The 24,142-nt window shown below is 38.7% G+C and overlaps 2 long non-coding RNA genes across 4 annotated transcripts in view; one reads left to right on the plus strand and one right to left on the minus strand.

Moving 5' to 3' along the window:
- Positions 1–24,142, plus strand: part of LOC139036283 (uncharacterized) — a 286,771-nt gene that overhangs the window by 136,973 nt on the left and 125,656 nt on the right. The window contains exon 2 of the long non-coding RNA XR_011488993.1: positions 15,402–15,618. This is a non-coding gene — a long non-coding RNA (uncharacterized lncRNA). The remainder of the gene's footprint in view (positions 1–15,401; positions 15,619–24,142) is intronic.
- LOC110122361 (uncharacterized) overlaps positions 1–24,142 on the minus strand; it is a 255,283-nt gene that overhangs the window by 95,033 nt on the left and 136,108 nt on the right. The gene's annotated exons all lie outside the window — the stretch shown is intronic.

Below are 24,142 nucleotides of genomic sequence, written 5' to 3' on the forward strand. Positions count from 1 at the left end.
AGGAATTTATGGCTAGAGCTGTACCTTTGTCTACTCTCTATTTTTCTAGTTGGCTATACCTATTTCACTTTGTTTAGTTTCTGGTGGCTCAGAGGGTAAAGAATCTGCCTGCAATTCAGGAGACCCAGGTTTGCTCCCCGGGTTGGGGAGATCCCCTGGAGAAGGAAATGGCAACCCACTCCAGTATTCTTGCCTGGAGAAATCCCTGGACAGAGGAGACGGGCTGCAGTTCATGGGGTTGCAAAGAGCTGGACATAACTGAGTTACCAACACTTTCACTTTCACTTTTTAGTGTAAGAGACTCAAAATCATCTTAGTTGAAAATAATCTCTGTTTATATTTATTCTATACTGTTACACTTCATCAGCTTCTTCTATATTCAGGAAATTTCCTGAGGGGACATCTTTGTCTTATCCATCTTCATACCCACAGCATTAGTTAGCATAGAGCCTGGCTTTTGGTAGGTGAAAATAAAGCTATCTATTAAAAGGAATGCCCTTGAAAAACATGGATGGTATGGTTAATTCTTTTGGGCATGTTTGCACATCAGGTCCTCTTTCATTTTGGAGACAGAATGATGAAACAAGACCAGAGGCCAACTTAGAGTCATAAATAAACGTCAGAAGAAAACCTGAGCTAGAATCCAGAGAATTCAAGTCCTGGTAGTGTATTTTGCACCATATTCTCCAAGTTCTAGCAAAATCACATGGATGTTCCTTGCATATGAATATGTCCTTTGTAGAAACTGGGTTGTTATTCTTTCAAATCTTTAAAAGTCAGACATGCGCCTTAAGCTGGTTTTTGGAGGGTAGGTTTTGACCTCTCTTGTGACTCCTGTTACATGCATGTGCAAGACAGCTGATGTGGGAGGGTGTTCACTTGTTTCCATGTAATTATATGCTATGGAGCCTCATCATTTCTGCTTCTTTAGTCCAAATTTCTTAACCAACTCCTTTCAAATTGGATCTTCAGTACAGCCATTTCAATTCTATAGCTTCAAAACAAAGTCATTTTAAGCCATTCATACATGAAAAAAAATATGAACGATTTCTGAAAGCACAAAGCAGCCATTTTCTTCAAACTCCAGTAACTGAAATAACTGAAGAGATTTAGTTCCAATTGCAAATAAATTCGCCTTTGGATTGAGATGAGGCAAGAAAAATATCAGACCCAAAGGTCGAAAGGAACATTTTGGAGTAAGTTATAAACAGAAAATAGGCATTTAGAATGGAAAAGCTGAACTCAACAATAAGATGGGGTCATGGCACCTTGGTAAGTATTTTTTATTATTTTTTAAAACTCACTGTGTTAACCCAGGGCTTTATTTTCACTGAGTCTAATTGAGAATATTTTAGTGATTTTTGTGTGTGCATTGTGTGTTTAAAGGATTGGGGAATGATACTTTGTACTTTGTTATGTCTTGTTTCAGAGAAATTTGAAGCTTATAGAAATCTTGGGCTAGATTTCTTCTCCATTCCCTACCTCTCCCTAGAAGACTTAGGCCAAAACTACCACTCTCTGTGGCTAGTATGGCATCAAATTCTCAGGGAAAAGTAACTGTTTAGAGGAACTAATTTTCCAAAATGCCCAAATTTCTTAGACTTCAAATAGTCCCAATGGAAATGAATACAAATTGCAAACTTGAAAGGCAGATAAGATGATTAGATGTGCCTGTCAATAGATAATTAACAGAAGCACATTGTGGTTTATTGGAAAGTGCAAGAGCAATTGGAATGACTTTTGTTATTCTGCAGTTGCATGTTGGAGTTAAATCCTGTGTTTTCTGGAGCTGCAAAAGTCTGTTGTATGATATTCATCAGCATTTTAAATGTGTTTATTGAGTGAAAGGTCTCTAATTAGGAATTTGTTCTCATTCCAGTTGATTCAGGGTTAAAATATGTTTTTTCACCAGCTACTTAAAAAGAATTTCTAATCCAGTGATTCCGCTTCTGGCTATTTGTCCAAAGAAAACAAAAACAGGAATTCAAAAAGATATATGCACCCCAGTGTTTATTTATCATAGCCAAGATATGGAAGAAACCTAAGTGCCCATCAATAGATGAATGGATAAAGAAGATATATACATACACACACAGAGACACACAAACAACACACACAATATGGAATAGTACTGAGGCATCAAAAGAAATCTTTTGTGACAGTGTGGATGGGCCTAGAGCATATTATGCAAAGTGAGTAGGTCAGAGAAACAAAAATACTGTAAGATTTCACTTATATGTGGAATCTAAAAGACAAAAATTAACAAATATGATCAAACAGAAACAGAGTCAGAGATAACAGAGAAAAAATAGATAGTTACCAAAGGGGAGAGGAGTAGGAAGAGGAAAGAAATAGCTGAGGGAGATTAGGAGGTACAAACTTCCAGTTACAAAATAAATGAATCATAGCTATGAAATGTACATTGTGGGAAATATCATTAATAATTATGTAGCTTATTTGTATGATGACAGATGGAAACTAGACTTATGGTGATCATTTTGAAATACATAGAAATATTGAATCACTATGTTGTGCAAATATTCAAACTACCATACAATTGTGCTCATTTCATGTTGGCAAGGTCATGCTAAAAATCCTTCAAGCTAGGTTTTAGCAGTATATGGACCGACACATTCCAGATGTACAAGCTGGATTTAGAAAAGGCAGAAGAACCAGAGATCAAATTGCCAACATCGGCTGGATCATGGAGAAAGCAAGGGAATTTCAGAAAAGCATCTACTTTTGCTTCATTGACTACGCTAAGGCCTTTGACTGTGTGAATCACAACAAACTGTGGAAAATTCTTAATGAGACGGGAATACCAGACCACATCACCTGTCTCCTGAGAAAACTGTATGCAGGTCAAGAAGAAACAGTTAGAACCAGACATAGAACGATCTCTTGTCCTAATTTTCCCACAACTGCACTGTAGCTTCTAGCAGTATCAGAGGTCTGGCCTTTCTGGAACCTGTCAGTCTCCATGCGTGTACCCTTGCTGTTCTCTGGGTCTGAAAAGTCCTGCTCATTAATCTCAGCTTTGAGTCAAGACTCAAACATTACTTCCTGGATAATGGGCCACTCTCCTTTCACTCCAAGCATAGGCAGGTAAGGCAATCCTCTGACTGTATTTGCTGGTTGGTCTGCATGTGTGACTCCTCATTAGACTGGAATATCCTTGGGGACAGGTGTTTTGTGTGTCTGCGTTTTTGTGACCCTGAGACCTGGCATAGTGCTTTACATGTGGTATGTGTCCTTGAAATATTTACTGAGGGGACAAGTATATTCCTTGGTATAAATCATAAACATAACTTTAGATTTCCCATACATCTTGTAAGATTTCTCATGTATATCTCTCTTTCAGATGCAATTTTCTTAACATAAGTGATGTATGCCTAAAAATATATTTTTAATTCTGTGCATTTAATAAAATTATAGATCCATGCTACATTGTCCTATAAAGGAGTTGCTAGCCACATGTGGCTATTTAAATTTAAATCAGGGAAAATAAAATAAAAATTAAGTTCCACAGTAGCACTAGCCACATTTTAAATGTTCAATAGCCACACATGGTTTGTAGCCATTTTATTAAATAGCACACACAGAGAACATTCCCATCATTGAAAAAAGTGCATTGGACAGTGTTACCTTAGAGAAACTGGCCATCTTTGGTAATGTTTCAAATTCTTCTGTAAATAGTAGTCATATTCAAACTAGTTACTTTTGAAAAGCTGAATGCTGATACATCCAGGTTTTAAAACACTAGTCTTAAACATGTTACATTCTCTGTTACCAATATTTTAAATAACCTTTTACAAATATTTTAAATAATCTGTGTGGCTGTTTGCAAAGAGTTGGACACAACTGAACCACTGAACAACAACAACAACGTTGTTGTTCAGTCACTTTGCAACCCCATGGACTGCAGCACGCCAGGCTTCCTGTCTTTCACAGTCTCGTGGAGTTTGCTCAAACTCATGTCTGATGAGCTGGTGATGCTATCCTACCATCTCATCCTCTGTCATCCCCTTCTCCTACCTGCAGTCTCTTCTAGCATCAGGGTCTTTTCTAATGAGTTGGTTCTTTGTATCAGGTGACCAAAGTATTGGAACTTCAGCATCAGTCCTTGCAATGAATATTCAGGGTTGATTTTCTTCAGGATTAACTGGTTTGATCTCCCTGCTGTTCAAGGGACTCTCAAGAGTCTTCTTCAGCATCACAATTGGAAAGCATCAATTCTTTGGTGCTTAGCCTTCTTTATGGTCCAACTCTCACATCCATACATGACTACTGGAAAAATCATTGTTGTTATTCTGTCACCAAGTCCTGTCCTGACTCTCTGTGCCCCCATGAACTGCAGGAAAAACCATAGCTTTGATTATATGGACCTTTGTCAGCAAGTGATGTCTCTGCTTATTAATAGGCTATCTAGGTTTGTCATAGCTTTCCTTCCAAGAAACAGGTTTCTTTTAGTTTCATAGCTGCAGTCATTGTCCACAGTGATTTTGGAGCCCCCACCAAGATAAAATCTGTCACTGTTTCCACTTTTTCCTCTTCTATTTGTCGTGAAGTGATGAAACCAGATGCCATGATCTTAGATTTTTGAATGTTGAGTTTTCAGCCAGCTTTTTCACTCTCCTCTTTCACCCTCATCAAGAGGTTCTTTAGTTCCTCTTTACTTTTGGCATACCTGAGATTGTTGATATTTCTCCCAGCAATCTTGATTCCAGCTTGTGATTCATCCAGTCCAGCATTTCACATGGGGGTACTTTGCATATAAGTTAAATAAGCAGGGTGACAGTACATAGGCTTGTCACACTTCATTTCCAATTTTGAACCAGTCCATTGTTGCATGTCTGGTTTCTGGTTCTAACAGTTCCTTCTTGACCTGCATACAGATTTCTTAGGAGACAGTTAAGGTCTGGTATTCCCAACTCTTTTAGAATTTTTCAGTTTGTTGTGATCCACACAGTCAAAGGCTTTAGTGTAGTCAATGAAGCAGAAGTAGATGTTTTTCTGGAATTCCCTTGCTTTCTTTCTGATCCAATGAATGTTGGCAATTTGATTTTTGGTTCCTCTGCCTTTTCTAAACCCAGCTTGTGTATTTGGAAGTTCTTGGTTCACATACTGCTGAAGCCTAGCTTTAAGGATTTTGAACATTACCTTGCTAGCATGTGAAATGAACGTAATTGTATGGTAGTTTGAATATTTTTTGGCATTATCCTTCTTTGGAATTAGAATGAAAACTGCCTTTTCCATTCCTGTCACCACTGCTGAATTTTCCAAATTTGCTGACATATTGAGTACAGCACTTTAATAGCATCATCTTTTAAGATTTGAAATAGCTCAGCTGGAATTCCATCACCTCCACTAGCTTTGTTTGTAGTAATGCTTCCTAAGGCCCACTTGACTTCACACTCCAGTATGTCTGGTCTAGGTGAGTGACCACACTACAGTGGTTATCCCAGTCATTAAGATTTTTTTTGGTATAATTCTTCTGTGTATTCTTGCCAGCTCTTACTAATTTCTTTTGCTTTTGTTAGGTCCTTACCGTTTCTGTTTTTATGTGTGCCCATCCTTGCATGAACTGTCCCCTTGATATCTCCAGTCTATATATAAACGTAAAAAGTGTTCAGAAAAATAAAATACTGAGACTAGTGAATCAACATGATGACCTCAGTGCACCATTTTTATCACTTCTCTCTCCTAAGACACCACTAAAATAACAACAGCAAAAAAATGTTTCAAGTGCTCTAACTACACAACATGAAGAGAGTGGGACAAGGATCATCAGTGGACAAGAGGATTCAAGGAGTCTAAGAAATACAGAAAGTTAATGAAGGATATTGGAGAAAGTGGCAACCTATACTATACTAAACCTAGAGGGGTAAACGTCTCCATACTTAGAAACATCTGATGCACAGGAGGTCAGGAATGAAACAGTAAGATTTGTTAAGTCTGTCAGTTGGAGAGAAACTACAGCCTGGCAATGATAAAGGAAGCATTATCTATATCTGTCTCATCAAGGTATTTTAAAATGTCACGGGTAAAGAGAGTTTGGAACGAGACAGAAACGGGCACCTACAAAGTAACTCCAGGCCAGAAGCTTCTCACTAGCAGCACTGGGTACTGGAAGATAATGGAGCAAGGCTCTCAAGGCATTTTATCTGTTGGGCAGGAGGATAGAATACATTTTGAGACACGGTCCATATACCTTTTCTTAGGAAGTTCCTAAAAAAACAGTTGAATAATGAATAAGGCATATGTTCCTATGGTGGACTGGACTATTGCTTCCCATTTCTCACATCTTCCCTGTCACTGACATATACATTCATGCCTATGTTTTCCTGCTCCTTTGATGTTGGGGTTGCCCATGTGATTTGCTTTGGCTAATGGAACACTGGTGGATATTACATGAGCAGAGGCTTTCAATATACTTATTTGGCTTGTCTTTCTCTCTCTTTTTTCATCTTCTATGAGAAGAGCACGCCCCAGATAGCTGCTGGCACTGCGTGAAAGACGCACGGAACAGTCTTGAATTCAACCCGCATTCTGAAGCAAAGTGAGAGCAGTAACTGTTTGTTGTTGCCACTGAGATTTCAGGGCTACTTGTCAGGCAGCTTTACAGTTACACAGCATTTTTGCAGCAATAACTGCTAAGAAGCTTTGAGGAACAATTAATTCAATTCGAGAGTAGAGACATTTTTCTTCTAGAATGATAACTGTGCAGCAGACCTAAAAGCAACTGGCCCAGTTGGGAACATGAGGGTTAATGGCTCTGGGAGGGAGGGAGACCTTCAAGAAATAAGAAGAATCAGTAGAACAGAAGGTATGATTGAGACTTCAGAATACCTTTAAGGCAAATGGAAGAGCACAAAAACGAGAAATCCATTCCAAGGAAACTGTAGGAACACAGTAGTCATGACATTGGACTCTCTTTAGAAAAGGAATTTTGATCCTATCACATTACTAGTGCTGTAGTGAACACTATTTATATAAATGTAATTAAGTAAGCCCCATTTATAGATTTTTTTTTTTTCCCCTCATGGATATATACTGTACCCAAACTCATCAGGTTGTGAACATTAAATACACACAACCTTTTGTATATCAATCATACCTCAATAAAGTGCTTTAAATAAAAAAGAAAATAAAGGAAAAAAAGTGGAGGAAAAATAAAATAACATAGATAAAAAGCCAAAGAGGGGAAAAAAACCCTAAAACTATGTTGAAAGTCCCTCAGGTCACCCAAAACCCACTTCCTGAGCTAGAAATACCAAAGACCTAGGCCCAGCCAGGGATATGTATAGGTGCTTGGGATTCCACAAAAATGGCTCTTTATGAGGTCACGGATAGCAAGAAATGGGTCTATCAAAGCTAGGGCTAAAATACAGTGGTTTTCTCACTTTTTTGGTCTCAAGAAACTTTTAGCTCTTAAAAAAAGGGAGGGAATCCCAAAGAGCTTTCTCTTTATGTAAGTTATAGCAACTGGTATTTTCCTTATATAGAAATGAAAACCTATAGGATGCTTCATTGGTCTTTGCATTTATAGTTTGAAAAATTGTTTTAATTTTTTCTTTTTAAAGAGTTCATAAAATCTACACTTAAAACACTTAAAATTTAATTCTTCTTCCCTTAAACTCTGAATGATTGGTCTCAAAGTGATGACACAACTTAACTGGCATCATGATCCTATATGAAAATGTTCCATTGTGTAAGACACAATAAAGTATATCATTAACACCTATAAAGTTAAGAGGATGATAGCTTTCATCACATTTTCATATTTTATTTAGAGTTTTGTCCAGTTTCTTTGCAACAGATTCCTCCTTTCCACAACCTCAGATAGCCTGCTATGTCTATTCCTGTATCTTTAAAGGCAGAGATTGAAACTGTGGGGCAAGAAAGCAAAAAAAAAAAAGATGTTTTAGGTCCAGCAATCCATCATGCTTGTGTCTGAATTATTTCAGTGCATGTAGAGGAATCTGGGTGCTGAGCAGGGCTTCAATACCTAAGGGGAAGGAAGCAAGGAGTTCTTTTACTTATTCCTTCTCTAACACTCTTTCTTTCTTTCTGTAGATCTATGTTTCTGACTTGATCATTTTCATTCTCTCTGAAGAATTTTTTAAACATTTCTTGTCAGGCAGACCTACTGGTGACAAAATCCTTCAATTTTTATCAGTGAAAGTATTTTTCCTTCACTTTAGAAGGATTTCACTGGATATAGAATTCTAGGTTGGTGCTTTTTTCTCTTTTTTGCATGCATTTCTGAGAGAAAGCTTGAGAGAAATTCTTATCCTTGTTGCTCTATTGATAAAGTGTTTTGTTTTTTAAACCCCCTTCTGGCTTCCTTTAAGATTTTCTCTTTGTCTATAATTTTATTTAGTCCAAATGTGCTGTGCCTAAGTGTTTTAGGTATTTTCCTACATAGTGTTCTCTGAGCTTCCTGGATCTATGGTTTTGTTTCTGTTACTATATTACACTTTATTATAAAACATTTTTTTTTATCAGATTTAAGTTTTTGAAACATAACATGTACAACTCTATTTTATTTAAATAATTTATATTTTGAAAAAATGTATTCCCTCCAACCTCCCCCATCCACTCCTTGAGGTCATCCCAGATCACCAAGCTGATCTCCGTGTGCCCTGTAGCAGCTTCCCGCCATTTATCTGTTTTGCACATGGTAGTGTACATATACCAATGCTACTCTTTCTACTCATCCCACCTCTCCATTTCCTGCTGTGTCCACAAGCCCATTCTCTAGGTCTTGTCTCTATTCTTGCCCTGAAAATAGGTTCATCAGTACCATTGTTTTCTAGATTCCACACATATACGTTAATATACAATCTTTGTTTTTCTCTTCCTGACTTATTTTGCTCTATATGACAACTCAATTATTTTTAAAAATAATGACATTCGCTTCTAACCCAATAGTACTTTATAACATTTTTTTTCATATTTAGCATTCTTTTTCAATCTTTTTAACATCCTCCTTCACATAAATATTTAAAAAAACACCTAATTCACTTTATTATTTCTTAAAGCAGTCTAAAAACTTCACAGCAGTTAAATCTGAGTTAGTCACTTTCCAATACTTTACAACAGCCAAAAAAAAAGAAAGAAAAACTCCCCTAGGCTGAAACTTGACTTAAATTTATTTTAGCTACAAAAGAGAAAATAAAAACTTTGGGTTTTATGTGTGTGTGTGCTGACAAAATTCAAAACTATCATAAAATCAATTTATCCTTATAGTCTTAAAAACATGATTGATTTTAATGTTGCAATAGTTGGATATTGGGTAGCTCACAGGAACAGGTATCAGGGTAGTGGGAAGGTAGGCTCTTGTTCTAAGGGAAGTATCCTCTTGAGCCTTGGTTTTCCATCTGTGAAGTATGCACAATGCCTGCTCTGACTGCCTCTTCACAAAGAAAGAAGAAAAATTCCTGATTTTTGGAACTGTAATAGCCCTGAGAGATCATTTTGTCCCTTTTGATGAGAAAACAGAGGCAAAAGTGGGTTGAAAACTTTCTCAAGGGCAAATATCAAGGGAACACATAGAATCACTGTATTTACATTTGGCATTGACAGTGCAAAAAGCTAATGTTTTTATTTTTATAACCCCAGTGCACCCTGTGTAAACTCATTATAACAGTATGAGCCTGATGAGCCACTTACATTACAATAACATATTTCTGGGACAGAAATCTCCTGCTGGTACAGAAAATGTCTGCTTTTTTAAGTGGGATCAATCCCCATCTCCATAAGCCATCCAATAACTTCATTATCAGTTCCTCACATCTTGTCTTTTCAGATAGTTCTCAAAATCTTTGGGTATATTTTTTTTTATAGTTATCCATAAGCCGAGTCAGGGTCTGTGCATTGAAAGCTAAATTAGGAGTCAGAACGATGAATAAGAAGTGTACTCTGGACATAACAATCCCAATGGATGAGGGCACTGAGATGGACAAGAGGGGTGTGTATTCACTACAAGTCGTTTGCTACTGGACTCATCCTCTTTTGGTAAAAACATTCACCTGTGCTCTTCTTCCTAGATGCACAAGGAAAAATTTTGTGGGTAGGGAGGATGGGAAGGGGGGCACCCTCAATCTCTTACCCTTCCAACATTTAACAGAAGTCCTACTGTTTCTAATAAGGATTCTGGAACATGCCCCTTCGTGTTGTTGATTCCACCACACTCTTAGTTCAGGTCATCACTTTTGCTTAAATAACTAGTTACTAGATCACAATTAGTCTCTTAACAAGCTCACTGCCCTCAACCAATGGACTCTCCACAAACATCATGATGTTTCTCAGTCACTTAAATGCTTTCCATCTAAGGACCGAATTCTTTAGCATGGCATTTAAGGCTGATTCCCAGAGCCCACTTTGGCCTTGCCCTTTTCTCCTGCCCTCTGAGCATTCACATTGCTCTAGTTTACTGGCCATTGCTGAGTCATCTGTTGGTGATGCCCTCCTTGTCCTCTCCCTTTTCTCACATGGATAATAACAAATTAACCTTTCCTCTCCCTCCTTCCCTCTTTTTCTCCCTCCTTCACTTATTCATTCCACAAATATGTACTGACACGCCTCTATGTGCCAGTCATTGAATGTGCATTAATCAGCAAAAGAGTCCTGTCCTCGTAGACCTTATACCTCTGTGTGTCTGTGCTGGGGGTGACAGAAATTGAGTGCATTGCCTAATAAATAATACTGTATGTTAGAAGATGATAAGTGCTGTGGTGAAGACTTCAGGTTTTATGCTGAGAGAAACTGGGAGCCAGTGAAGGCTCTGGAGAGAAGAGAGACATTGTCTGATACATATTTGAAAGAGGCAGCAGGGAGACCAGTTGGGAGGCTATAATAGTAATGCAATGGGACTTCCCTGGTGGCTCAGGGGGTAAAGCATCTGCCTTCAATGCAGGAGACCTGGGTTCAATCCCTGGGTGGGGAAGATCCCCTGGAGAAGGAAATGGCAACCCACTCCAGTATTTTTGCCTGGAAAACCCCGTGGATGGAGAAGCCTGGTGGGCTACAGTCCATGGGGTCACAAAGAGTCGGACACGACTGAGCAACTTCACTTTTCACTTTATAGTAATGCAATAGGTAGACGGTGATAGCCTGGACCCAATGGCAACACAGGCTGATGATGATTTATCAGATACTGGGAGTGTATTTTATTTTTTAACACTTTAAACAAATTATCATTAAATAAACTTGACTTTTTTTGATATACACCAAAAAAGTATGCAATTTTGGTATATACATTTTTTGGATATTAATACACATACAGATTTATATAGTTACTACCACAATCTGAATATAGAATAGTATCCCAAACTCCTAAAGCTCTCTCAACCTAACCCTTGTCAAATAATGTTCTCCATCACTATAGTTTGGTATTTTTAAGAAATGTCACATAAATATAATCATATATTAACATTTTGAGACTGGCTTCTTTGACTTGGTACCATGCCTTTGAGATTCATTTCAGTTGTTGCTTATATTCATAGTTTGTTCTTTTTCATTGATGAGTATTATTTTATTATATGGCTGTATCACAATTTTTTAATCCATTCACTTGGTAAAGAGCGGTGGGTTGTTTCCAGTTTTGGGTGATTATAAACACTGCTACTATAAAAGTTAGTGTATAGGTGTTTGAACATACATTTTTACTCCTTTGGGATATACTCAATGATACAAATGCTAGGTCTTATGGTTATTACATATTTAATTTCGTAAGAAACTGCCAGTCCCAGAGGCTGAACCATGTTACAGTCCCACTAGAAAAGTATGAAAGTTCTAGTTGCTTTACATTCCTTACATTTACAGCATCTAGTGTTATCTGTATTTTTTTTATTTTAGCCGTTCTAGTAAGTACATGACAGTATTTCATCATGGTTTACATTTGCACCTCCCTAACTTGAGAATTTGGGAATCAGGTGGTTCAGTGGTAAAGAATCTGTCTGCCAGTTCAGGAGATGCAGGAGATTCAGGTTTGATCCCTGGGTAGGGAAGGTACCCTGAAGGAGGAAATGCCTAATCCCACTCCAGTATTCCTGCATGAAAAATCCATGGCAGAGAAGCCTGGTGGGCTGCAGTCCATGGGGTGACAGAGTTGGACATGACTGAGGGACTCATTATAAGTGAATTCTATCAAACATTCTGAGAAGAGTTAACATTTAGAGAAGAGTTCTGAAACTCATCCAAAAAATTACAGAGGAAGGAACACTCCCAAAACCATTCTATGATTTGAAAACCAGACAAAAATATCACAAAAAGAAAATTGCAGGCCAATGTCAATGATGAGCATAGATGCAAAATTACTCAACAAAATGCTAGCAAACCAAATCCAACAATCCATTCGAAGGATACATCATGATCAAGCGGTAATTATTCCCGGAATGCAAGTACTCTTCAATATCTGCAAATTGATCAGTATGATATACCATTTACAAATTGAAGAATAAAAACCATATGGCCAGTATCAAAAAATCTCCACACAGAGACTGTAGAGAAAAGGGAACTCTCCTACGCTGTTGGTGGAAATGTAAACTGGTACAACTGCTATGGAGAACAATATGGAGGCTCCTTAAAAAACTAAAACTCGAGTTACCATATGATCCAGCAATCCCACTCCTGGGCATATACCTGGAGAAAACCACAGTATGGAAAGATATATGCACCTCAACATTCATTTCATCACCATTTACAATAGCCAAGACATGGAAGCAACCTAAATATCTATCAATAGAAAAATGGATAAAGAAGGTATGGTACTTAAATACAATGAAACATTACTCAGTCATAAAAAAGAACATAGCCATTTGCAGCATCATGGACTGACCTAGAGATTATCCTACTAAGTGAAGCAAGCCAGAAAAAGAGAGACAAATACCATATGATATCACTTGTATGTGGAATCTAAAATATGACACAAATGAACTTATTTACAAAACAGAAATAGAGTCATAGATATAGAAAACAAGCTTATGGTTGGGGGGAATGGACAAATTGGGAGATTGGGATTGACATATATACACTGCTATATATGAAATAGATGACTATTTTATTGACCTAAAATAGTAGGTCAGTAAGGACCTACTGGAGAACTCTACTCAATACTCTATAATGACCTACATGGGAAAAGAATCTGAAAAAGAGTGGATATATGTATATGTATAATTGATTAACTTTGCTGTACAGTGGAAACTGACACAACACTGTAAACCAACTATACTTCAATAAAAATTAAAAAAAAAAAACTGTCAGACTATTTTCCAGAGGGACCATACCATGTAACAGTCCCATTAGCAAAGTATGATGCTTATCGTTGCTTTACATTCTTGTCAGCACCTGATGTCAGTATTTTTTATTTTACCTATTTTAATATGTGCATAAATTGAAGAAGGAAATGGCAACCCACTCCAGTAATCTTGCCTGGAGAATCTCATGGACAGGGGAGCCTGGCAGGCTACAGTCCATGGGGTCGCAAGAGTTGGGTATGACTGTGACTAAACCATCACCACCAATAAGTGCACAGTAGTATTTCATCACAGTTTACATTTGCGCCTCCCTCATTTGCATTTCCCTATGCACTTATTAGAATGGCTAATGATGTTGAACATCTTTCATGTAAACACATGTTATTTATATATCATCTTTGGTGAAATTTATAGTGAATTCTTTTGCTCATTTAAAAAAAAAAAAGAGTTGCTTATTGTACTACTGTTTAGCATTGAGAATTCATACTCTGGATAGAGGGTGCTGTTTGACATATTTTTGGAAGTATTTTCCCCCCAGTCTCCAGCTTGTCTGTTCATTCTGTCAACTTTTACAGAGCAAAATTTTTAAAACTAAAATTTAAAATTTGAGATAATTGTAGGTTTAGATACAGTTTCAAGAAACAATGCAGAGGAATCCCACAGACCCTTTACTTGGTGTCAGCTAACAGTACTGCGCTGTGCTTAGTCGCTCAGTCATGTACTCTTGTCAGACTCTGTAGTCTGCCAGGTTCCTCTGCCCATGGGGTTCTCCAGGCAAGAATACTGGAGTGGGTTGCCATGCCTTCCTCCAGCGTATCTTCCTAACCCAGGGATTGAACCCAGGTCTCCCAGATTGCAGGGGGTTCTTTACCACCTGAGGCATCAGGGATGCCAATGGTAATAGCCTGCAAAATAGATGCACAATATACAAGCAGAATGTTGACACTGAAATAGTCAAAACACAGAGCTGTTCTGTCACCACAGGCTCTCTCATGTGTAGCCTTATCTACTTCCCTTCCAATCCTACCTCCTCCTTAACCCTGGTAACTACTAATCTCTTTTCTATTTCTATAAATGTTGTTACTTCAAGATTGTTACGTAAAAAAGAATTATACAATATGTAGCTGTTAAGATTTACTTTTTTTTCACTCAACAAAATTTCATAGATATTCATCCAAGGTGATGTTTGCATCAATAATTTGTTCCTTTTTATTATTGAGTGGTGTATTCCATGATATGCATGTACCATAAATTTGTTTAAAAATTCACCCATTGAAGGACATCTAAGCTGTTTTCAGTTTTGTTGTTGTTAGGTCACTAAGTCAAGTCCAACTCTTTGCGACTTCATGGACTGCGAAATACGTTTCCCTGTCCTTCACTATCTCCTGGAGTTTGCTCAAATTCATGTCCACTGAGTCAGTGATGCTATCTGACCATCTCATCCTCTGCGGCTCCCTTCTCCTTTTGCCCTCAATCTTTCCCAGCACCAGGGTCTTTTCCAGTGAGTTGGCTCTTCACATTGGGTGGCCAAAGTATTGGAGCTTCAGCATCAGTCCATGCAAAGAATATTCAGGGTTGATTTCCAGTAGGATTGACTGGTTTGAATTCCTTGCAGTCCAAGAGACTCTCGGGAGTCTTCTCCTGCACCACAATTCAAAAGCATCAGTTCTTGGTGCTCAGCTTTCTTTGTGGTCCAGCTCTCATATCTGTACATGACTACTGGAAAAACCATAGCTTTGACCTTACAGACCTTTGCTTGACTTTTTAATATGCTGTCTAGGTTTATCATGGCTTTCCTTCCAAGAAGCAAGCTTCTTTTAATTTCATGGCTGCACAAGTGATTTTGGAGACCAAGAAAACAAAATCTGTTTCCAGTTTTATTGTATTATGGACAAAGTTGCTATGAATATTTATAAATAGTTTTTATGTGATAAATTTTCATTTCTCTAAGAAAAATACCCAAGAGTGTAATTGGCTGATGACAAAGTGGTTGCATATTTACCTTTTGAAGAAATTATCAAACTGCTTTCCAGGGTGGCTGTACTAATTTACATTTTCATCAGCAATACAGTGGTCTAGTCTCTCTGCATCATTGTCCATATTTTGTGCTTAGTGAGCTTTTCATTTCTTCCTTCGTAGCTCAGTGGGTAAAGAATCTGCCTGAAAGGCAGGAGACCTGACTTCGATTCCTGGGTGGGGAAGATGCCCTGGAGAAGGAAATGGCAACCCACTCCACTATTCTTGCCTGGAGAATCCCATGAACAGAGGAGCCTGGAAGGCTGCAGTCCATGGAGTTGCAAGAGTTGGACACAACTTAGCAAATGAACCATCACCATTTTTCATTTTTGTCATTCTGGTAAGTGTGTAGTGATATCTCATTGTGGTATTAATTGCATTTACCTAATCACAACTGATGTTGTGCTCTTATTTGTCATCAGTATATTCTTTTTGGTGAAATGTCCATACATGTCTTTTTCCCATTTTCTAATTGGATTGTTTTATTTTTTTCTGTCGAGTTTTGGGAGTTCTTTGTCTTTTGTCAGATATGTGGTTTGTACATCTTGTGTTTGTATTCTCTCTTTTTAGACCAACATTTAAAAACTTTTCTTCTCCAGCTTTACTGAGATATAACTGACACATAACATTGGTAAGCTTAAGGCAGCTTCCCTGATAGCTCAGTTGGTAAAGAATCTGCCTGCAGTGCAGGAGACACTGCTTTGATTCCCGGGTCGGGAAGATCTGCTGGAGAAGGGATAGGCTACCCACTCCAGTATTCTTGGGCTTCCCCTGTGGCTCAGTTGGTAAAGAATCAGCCTGCAATGCAAGACACCTGGGTTCAACCACTGGGTTGGGAAGATCCCCTGGAGAAGGGAAAGGCTATCCACTCCAGTATTCAGACCTAGAGAATTCCATGGACTGTATAGTCCATGGGGTCACAAAGAGTTGGACACGACTGAGCGACTTTCACTTTCAAGTTTAAGGTATACAATGTGATAATTCAATACATGTATATATTGCAAACATTTTAAATCTTGATGAAATTTATCTATTTTTTTTTACATTTTAAATTTGTATCTATGGTGCATTTTGAGTTATTTTTTGCATATACTATGAAGTTCAAGTTGAGGTTCATATGGGGGCGTATGGATATCCAATTGATCCAACATCATTTGTTGAACACACTATCTTTTTCCATCGAATTGCCCAGGAACCTTGTCAAAAATCATCTGGCCACTTTTTGGTGTGAGATCTAGTTCTGTGTTCTTTGCTCGGTTGCACTTATCTATTTGTCTATAACTTATCTCTTCATCAACACTACACTGTCCTAATTACCATAGATATCTAGTGAGTTTGAAAATTGATTAATATGATTCCCTTAGTTTATTCTTCTTTTTCAAAATTGATTTTTCTATTCTAGGTCCTTTGCCTTCTCAAAAAACTTTAAAAATAAATTTTTCTATATCTAAAAAGATTCTGGCTGCCATGTTGACTGGGAATTTTATTAACTCTCTAGTTTGGTAGAGAACTGGCATTGTTAGTATATTTATTCTTCTAACCTATGGACACTGTATGTTTTTATATTTATTCAGGCCTTCTTTTATTTCTTTCATTGGATTTTTGCAATTGTCAGCATATAGACTCTATCATATGTTGGTATAAACACAACAAAGCATTTTAAAATCTTAAAAAATTTTTTTAAAAATTATTTATTTATTTATGTTTGGCTGTGCTGGGTCTTCGTTGCCACGCAGACTTTTCTCTAGTTGTGGTGCATGGGCTTCTCAATGTGGTGTGGTGCGTGGGCTCTAGAGCACAGGCTCAATAGCTGTGGTGCATGAGCTTAGTTGCTGCATAGCATGTGGAATCTTCTCAGATCAGGGATCAAACTCATATCTCCTGTGTCAGCAGATGGATCCTTCACCACTGAGCCACCAGGGGAAGCCCCTAACATAGCAGTTTAAGTCTGTTTCTCTTGAAGCTGTAATAAATAATTATGTATTTAATTTCCTTACATAAATTACACAAATTAAAGCTATAGTTTCCAATTGTTATTACTACCAGATAAAGTATATTGATTTTTTACCAGTTTATCTCATATCCTACCATCTTGTTAAAGTCACTTTATAGTATTAGGAAATGTTTTATTTTCAGAATCTTTGGATTTTCTTATAATCTTATAAACCTCATATAATCATGTCATCTCAAGTTATAAACAGTTTCATCTCCTCCTTTATAATGTATATGGTGGTGGTTTAGTCACTAAGTCATGTCTGACTCTTGCGACCCCATGGACTGTAGCCTGCCAGGATCCCCTGTCCCTGGGATTTCCCAAGTAAGAATACTGGAGTAGGTTGCCATTTCCTTCTCCAGGGGATCTTTCTGACCCAGGGATAAAACTCAGGTCTCCTGCATTGCAGGCATATTCTTTACTAACTGGGCCACCAGGGAAGCCCGTAATGTGTATGCCTTTATTTTTTCTTGCCTTATCACAAGTAGGGGCTTTCCTGATAGCTCAGTTGGTAAAGAACCCACCTGCAATGCAGGAGACCCTGGTTTGATTTCTGGGTCAGGAAGATCCGCTGGAGAAGGAATAGGCTACCCACTCCAGTTGTTGGGGCTTCCCTTGTGGCTCAGCTGGTAAAGAATTTTTCTGTAAAATGGGAGACCTGGGTTTGACCTTTGGGTTGGGAATAGCCCCTGGAGAAGGGAAAGGCTACCCACTCCAGTATTGTGGCCTAGAGAAGTCCATGTATTGTATAGTCCATGGGGTTGCAAAGACTCGGACACGACTGAGTGACTTTCACTATCAGTGGCAGAAAGAGTGGTGTTAACTGACATCTTTGCTTTGTTCCTGATCTGACAGAGAGTATTCAGACTTCTACTATTAAATATGATAATAGCTATAGGCTTTTAGATGTCCTTTATCAGTTTAAGGAAATTTCCTTCTATTCCCTATTTGATGAAAAATTTTATAGGGATTGATGTCAAATTTTGTCAAATGCCTTTTCTGCATCAACAGTTATAATTATGTGGATTTTCTTCTTTGTACTATTAATATGGTAGCTCACATTGATTGATTTTCAAGTATTACAACTTCAGCCTTGCATTTCAAGTTTAAAATCCACTTGTTTATGTTGCATTATTCTTTTTACATATTGATAGATTTGTTAATATGTTGGTGAGGATTCTTTTGTTTGGGTTTATGAGAAGCTAACTTTGGTAAGCCACTTAATATTTCTGAGTTTTAGTTTCTTCAATTCTAAAAATTAATTTTGCTGCCCCTACTTATGTCACAGAGTATCAGTAGATGCAAAATAGAGACCAGCTAAATGATAGCATTTAAAAAATACGTAAAGTGCTACAAAAATGCAAAGAATGAGGATTGGTACTTTAGCCTTTGCTTTGCCTCCTTAACTAAATAGCAAACCAATTTTCATATCCTCCTTAGCAGTAGCTTGCTTTCGTTGTTGTTGAAAAATCCCAATGGGTGTGATAATTTGTGCAAACTTCTCAGCAAGTCTGGGATAATTAGGGCAGGTCACCAGGATCTTAGGAAGTTGGTATAGAAAGCTTTGAAACTCTAGGAAACCAGGAATAACATTTCCAAGTAAGGGAAGGACATAGTGGCCAGCTTTTGAAATGTGGTATCCCTAGGGATGCAGGGAACTTACCTGGACGGTGCAGAAAGGCAAAGATGGAGGTGTCTTACTGTAGTACTCTGGTTGACTCTCAGCAGGGGAGAGTACAGCCATCACTGGGTGGTGTCTCTCAAACACCTCCAGCCCAGCCCAGCCTCTGTGAACCTACCTCAAGGCCTTAATCAGGAGGGACTGTAAAAGTTTAAAAGGGCCAGGATTTGATTTGGGCACATGAAAGAGTTTAATCACTGTGGGAGCATGTACAGGATTTGGGACAGTGATGGTAATTGCTCATACCAAAGAAACCTCTACCTTCCTCCTATCATCAAAACCAAAGCTTTCATGAAAAAAAAAAATCAATGCAGATAAATCAATTCCTATAGGACTTGTAACAGCACAGTTAATGGGATCCTAGTAGCTGCTGCAGCAGCTAATGCCCCTCTGTGTGCTGAGCTAAGTCTCTTCAGTCGTGTCCGACTCTCTGTGACCCCGTGGACTGTAGCCCTCCAGGTTCCTCTGACCATGGGATTCTCCAGGCAAGAATACTGGAGTCGGTTGCCATGCCCCCCTCCAGGGGATCTTCCCGACTCAGGGATCAAACACATGTCTCTTAAATCTCTTGTATTGGTAGGCGAGTTCTTTACCACTAGCGCCACCTGGGAAGGCCCTCTACAAGTGGTTTTTTAAAGTGGCAAGATATCTGCTATATTGACCAGTTTGTCAGTTATCATGGTTCTTTCTTCATCTAAAATGATCCTAAATTTATACTCAGAGATCCTTGCCAAGTCCTTTGTTAATCTAGATGGGGGGGACTGGTGTACAATCTTTGCAACATCATAATCCACAGCATTATAGGGAATTTAAAATCTAATGTTATTATAAATAAAAATAATCCATAAAATTATGCAGAAAATAAGTTCTCAGTCTTGTAGAATAAGGTAAGAGAAGGCATAAACATGTGTAGCTAATTTCTCCACAGGTTTACATGGAGAATGCCCCTCTATAGATGTTAAATAAGACAGACTCAGATTATCATCATTAGTCAATAATGGGCTTCACTTCAGTTCAGTCACTCAGTCGTGTCCGACTCTTCACAACCCCATGAATCACAGCACGCCAGGCCTCCCTGTCCATCACCAACTCCCAGGGTTTACTCAAACTCATGTCCATTGAGTCGGTGATGCCATCCAACCATGTCATCCTCTGTCATCCCCTAACAGGGAGGGAACACAGCCCCACCCATCAACAGAAAATTGCATTAAAGGTTTACTGAGCATGGCCCTGCCCATCAGAATAAGACCCAGTTTCCCTCTCAGTCAGTCTTTCCCATCAGGAAGCTTTCATAAGCCTCTTATCCTTCTCTATCAGAGGGCAGACAGACTGAAAACCAATAATGGGCTTAAGTTTTAGAAAAGTCACAAGATGCAAAATATTTGAAAACAATGATCTTTTACAGACTGAAAGACAGAAAAAAATCCTGCAGTTCTTCAACTGAATTAGTGAAATTAGGAACTACACATTTAGGGTTGTATGTTTTTAACACATACAAGACGAAAAATAAGATGAAGAAACAAGGTTTATGGCTCAGTGTTAAATTGTTGTTGTTGTTCAGTTGCTAAGTCATGTCTGACTCTTTGTGACCCCATGGACCGCAGCACACTGGGCTCCTTTGTCCTCCACTATCTCCCAGAATTTGCTCAAATTCATGTCCATTGAGTCAATGATGCAATCCAACCATCTCATCCTCTTCACTTTTTTCTGCTCCTACCCTCAATCTTTCCCAGCACCAGGGCTTTTTCTGCTAAGAATGAGTCAGTTCTTCACATTAGGTGGCCAAAGTATTGGAGCTTCAGCTTCAGCAACAGTCCTTCTAGTGAATATTCAGGGTTGATTTCCTTTAGGATGGACTGGTTGGATCTCCTTGCTGTCCAGGGAACTCTCAAAGAGAGTCCAGGACCACAATTCAAAAGTATCAGTTCTTCAGCACTCAGCCTTCTTTATGGTCCAACTCTCACATCTGTACATGACTAATGGAAAAACCATAGTTTTGACTATACGGAACTTTTTGGGCAATGTTAAACTACCAATTTGAAAAAACAAACATTGTATTGATGAAAACTACAGTTTGGAGGAAGGAGAAATATAAACTTATCATCCATGGGATAATTTAAAATCTTAGATGAAAATTCTCTGATGGTCCGGTGGTTAGGACTCCATACTTCCACTGCTGAGGGTGTGGGTTCAATCCCTGATTGTGAAACTAATATTCCACATCTTGGCTGCAAAGCCAAAATTTTTTTTAATATAGTAATAAATAAAATAAAATCTTGCAATCAGTGGGAGACTTAAAACAGGAGCCAAGCCTATTGACATTTAGTACAAACTAATCAAAAAGACTGTTAAGAAACAAGAAGAAACAGCATCATGGAAACCATTATGATATTCAGAGTTCCTATAAAGGACAAGAGAAGTTTATTCACTGTAGAGAAGAAAATCCCTTATAAATTCATTATGGCAGTTAAAAGTTACAGATATAAGAATCTTAGATCTTTGCAGGAGTTCTGAAATCCTACAATGGCTGTGAAAACCATGCTGAGAAAGTGACACTAATCATCTACAGTAGTCTAGATTGTAGGGAAAGTCAAGGAAGAGGAATAAACCACAGATTGTTGTTGAAATGAATCCTAATAACTGAACAGAAAGTGGATCAAAAATTTGATCTTAATAGATGTGTCAATCAGGTTGGAAGTATCTCAGTTCAGTTCAGTTCAGTTCAGTTGCTCAGTCGTGTCCAACTCTTTGCAACCCCATGAATCGCAGCACGCCAGGCCTCCCTGTCCATCACCAACTCCCGGGGTTTACTCAAACTCATGCCTATCAAGTCAGTGATGCCATCCAGCCACCTCATCCTCTGTCGTCCCCTTCTCCTCCTGCCCCCAATCCCTCCCAGCATCAGGGTCTTTTCCAATGAGTCAACTTTTCGCATGAGGTGGCCAAAGTTTTGGAGTTTCAGCTTCAGCATCAGTCCTTCCAATGAACACTCAGGACTGATCTCCTTTAGGATGGACTGGTTGGATCTCCTTGCAGTCCAAGGGACTCTCAAGAGTCTTCTCCACACCACAGTTCAAAAGCATCAATTCTTCTTCTTCAGCTCAGCTTTCTTCACAGTCCAACTCTCACATCCATACATGACCACTGGAAAAACCATAGCCTTGACTAGACGGACCTTTGTTGGCAAAGTAATGTCTCTGCTTTTTAATATACTATCTAGGTTGGTCATAACTTTCCTTCCAAGGAGTAAGCGTCTTTTAATTTCATGGCTGCAGTCACCATCTGCAGTGATTTTGGAGCCCAAAAAAATAAAGTCTGACACTGTTTCCACTGTTTCCCCATTTATTTCCCATGAAGTGATGGGACCAGATGGAAGTATCTAAGCAAGTGCAAAATGGAGCTATAAGAAGATCACAAAAGAAAAGCTAAAGATCAAAAGGTTTTGAAAACTCTACAGGATGCTATAGAAAGGAAAGGATATTAATACAGACCATTACAAAGGATGAGTCTGTAGAGCTGACCAAGATTACGAAGAAAATCTCTCTGGAGTGATAATGGTGAAAAGGGACACAAAGATTGGAAGATATGGGCTCAGGGCATATAGTCTGGGGACTTCGAGTAAGCTCGCCACATGCAGGGAATTAAAGAGAGGGTGGCTGACAGAAAAGAATAAAATGTTATTAGGGAATGTGTCTCTCAGTGCCAAGTGCTATCTTCTGAATCCCAACAAGCATAAGAGGGAAGGGAAGATTTGTCGGTGGATGAAGAGCCTTTAAAAGGTACATGGCTGAATCACAGAAATCAAGAGCCCGGCAAGTGCCTGTTGGGTGACGGAGTTCACTGCTGTCTCATCACACTGTCGCTCCCAGCAGGAGGTTCGCAAATGCTGTGTCTAGTCAGGCTCTGGGCTCGCAGAACAGAGCCCTGGGCGCAGCAGGCAACTTCCAATTACTGTATAAAGCACGGGACGCTAATACTCATGTATTAACCGTTTTTGACGGACAGAATAGAAGTTTAGGCACTTTGGAATAATAGTAGAGAGTCTCTATGGAAAGTGCTCAGGAAAACAGCATATACTCACTATAACAGTGAGTGAAAACAAATAAAAGGCCAGGAACAGAAGACGATATCTGAAGTCACGGTCAGAACTAAGGGACTAGCAACTCCAGAGGTGTCTTGGTGGAACTATACAAGGGTAGATATTTATTACAGTGGAAAGGACTCTATCAACACTGACAACTGGCTTGAATGAAAGACTTGCCCTAATGCAAAATAAAACCTAATCTGGAATACTGATGTTGTTGCTTAGTCGCTTCAGTCGTGTCCGATTCTGTGCGACCCTATGGATTGCAGCCTATCAGGCTCCTCTGTCCATGGGATTTTTCCAGGCAAGAATACTACTGGAGTGGGTTGCCATTTCCTTCTCCAGGGGATCTTCCCAACCCAGGGGTCGAACCCAGGTCTCCTGCATTGCAGTCACCACTGAGTCACCAGGTAATACTGACAAGTCCTCCAGTATTCCATGCATGTTTAATATTGTTAAAGAGGACATATCATGATATAGAGTTTATTTATAATGATGGTGGGGTGGGATCTTGATGTATATTTGTCGAATTTTAGTTTTGTTCTGGAAGCCACTCTCCTCCCCCCAAGGTACAAAATAGAAATATCCTCTTCTATTTTGCACAAGGAGACACAGAGGGAAGTGGTTACAGCAGTCCTCAGAGCAAACTTAAAGCAACAAATAGAGAGCAGGCATTCCCAGCCTCTTATGTAACCAAGACAAAATTTTCCTGAGGAAGTTGGGAAGAAGCAAACATCCTTAAAAATACTATTAATAGATAATATACTCCCTGCTTCAAGGGAACTTGGAGCAACTGCAGCTTCAGTGATTGAGCAAACCCACCCTCAAGAGCCCTGGTCTGAGAAAGAAAGCAGCAGAACTCATAGGAAGAAAAGAACTCAATCCCAAGGTCTCTGATTAACCACTCCAAGCTAAGAGTTTCACACCTTCCCCGACAGATAAGAGCACTAGGATCATCAGAATCTCATTTGAAGTAAAGCATTTGAAAATAATTATTCATAAATATATGTGTGTATGCATATACTGTATATATAGATTTTATAGCATAGTTCTCATTCCTTAGGACGGGCACTTCTGTTGTCTTCCTAATAAAGTCATCTATTGCT

The sequence above is a fragment of the Odocoileus virginianus genome, chromosome 1, assembly GCF_023699985.2.
Source record: "Odocoileus virginianus isolate 20LAN1187 ecotype Illinois chromosome 1, Ovbor_1.2, whole genome shotgun sequence".
Classification (NCBI taxonomy): Eukaryota; Metazoa; Chordata; class Mammalia; order Artiodactyla; family Cervidae; genus Odocoileus; species Odocoileus virginianus.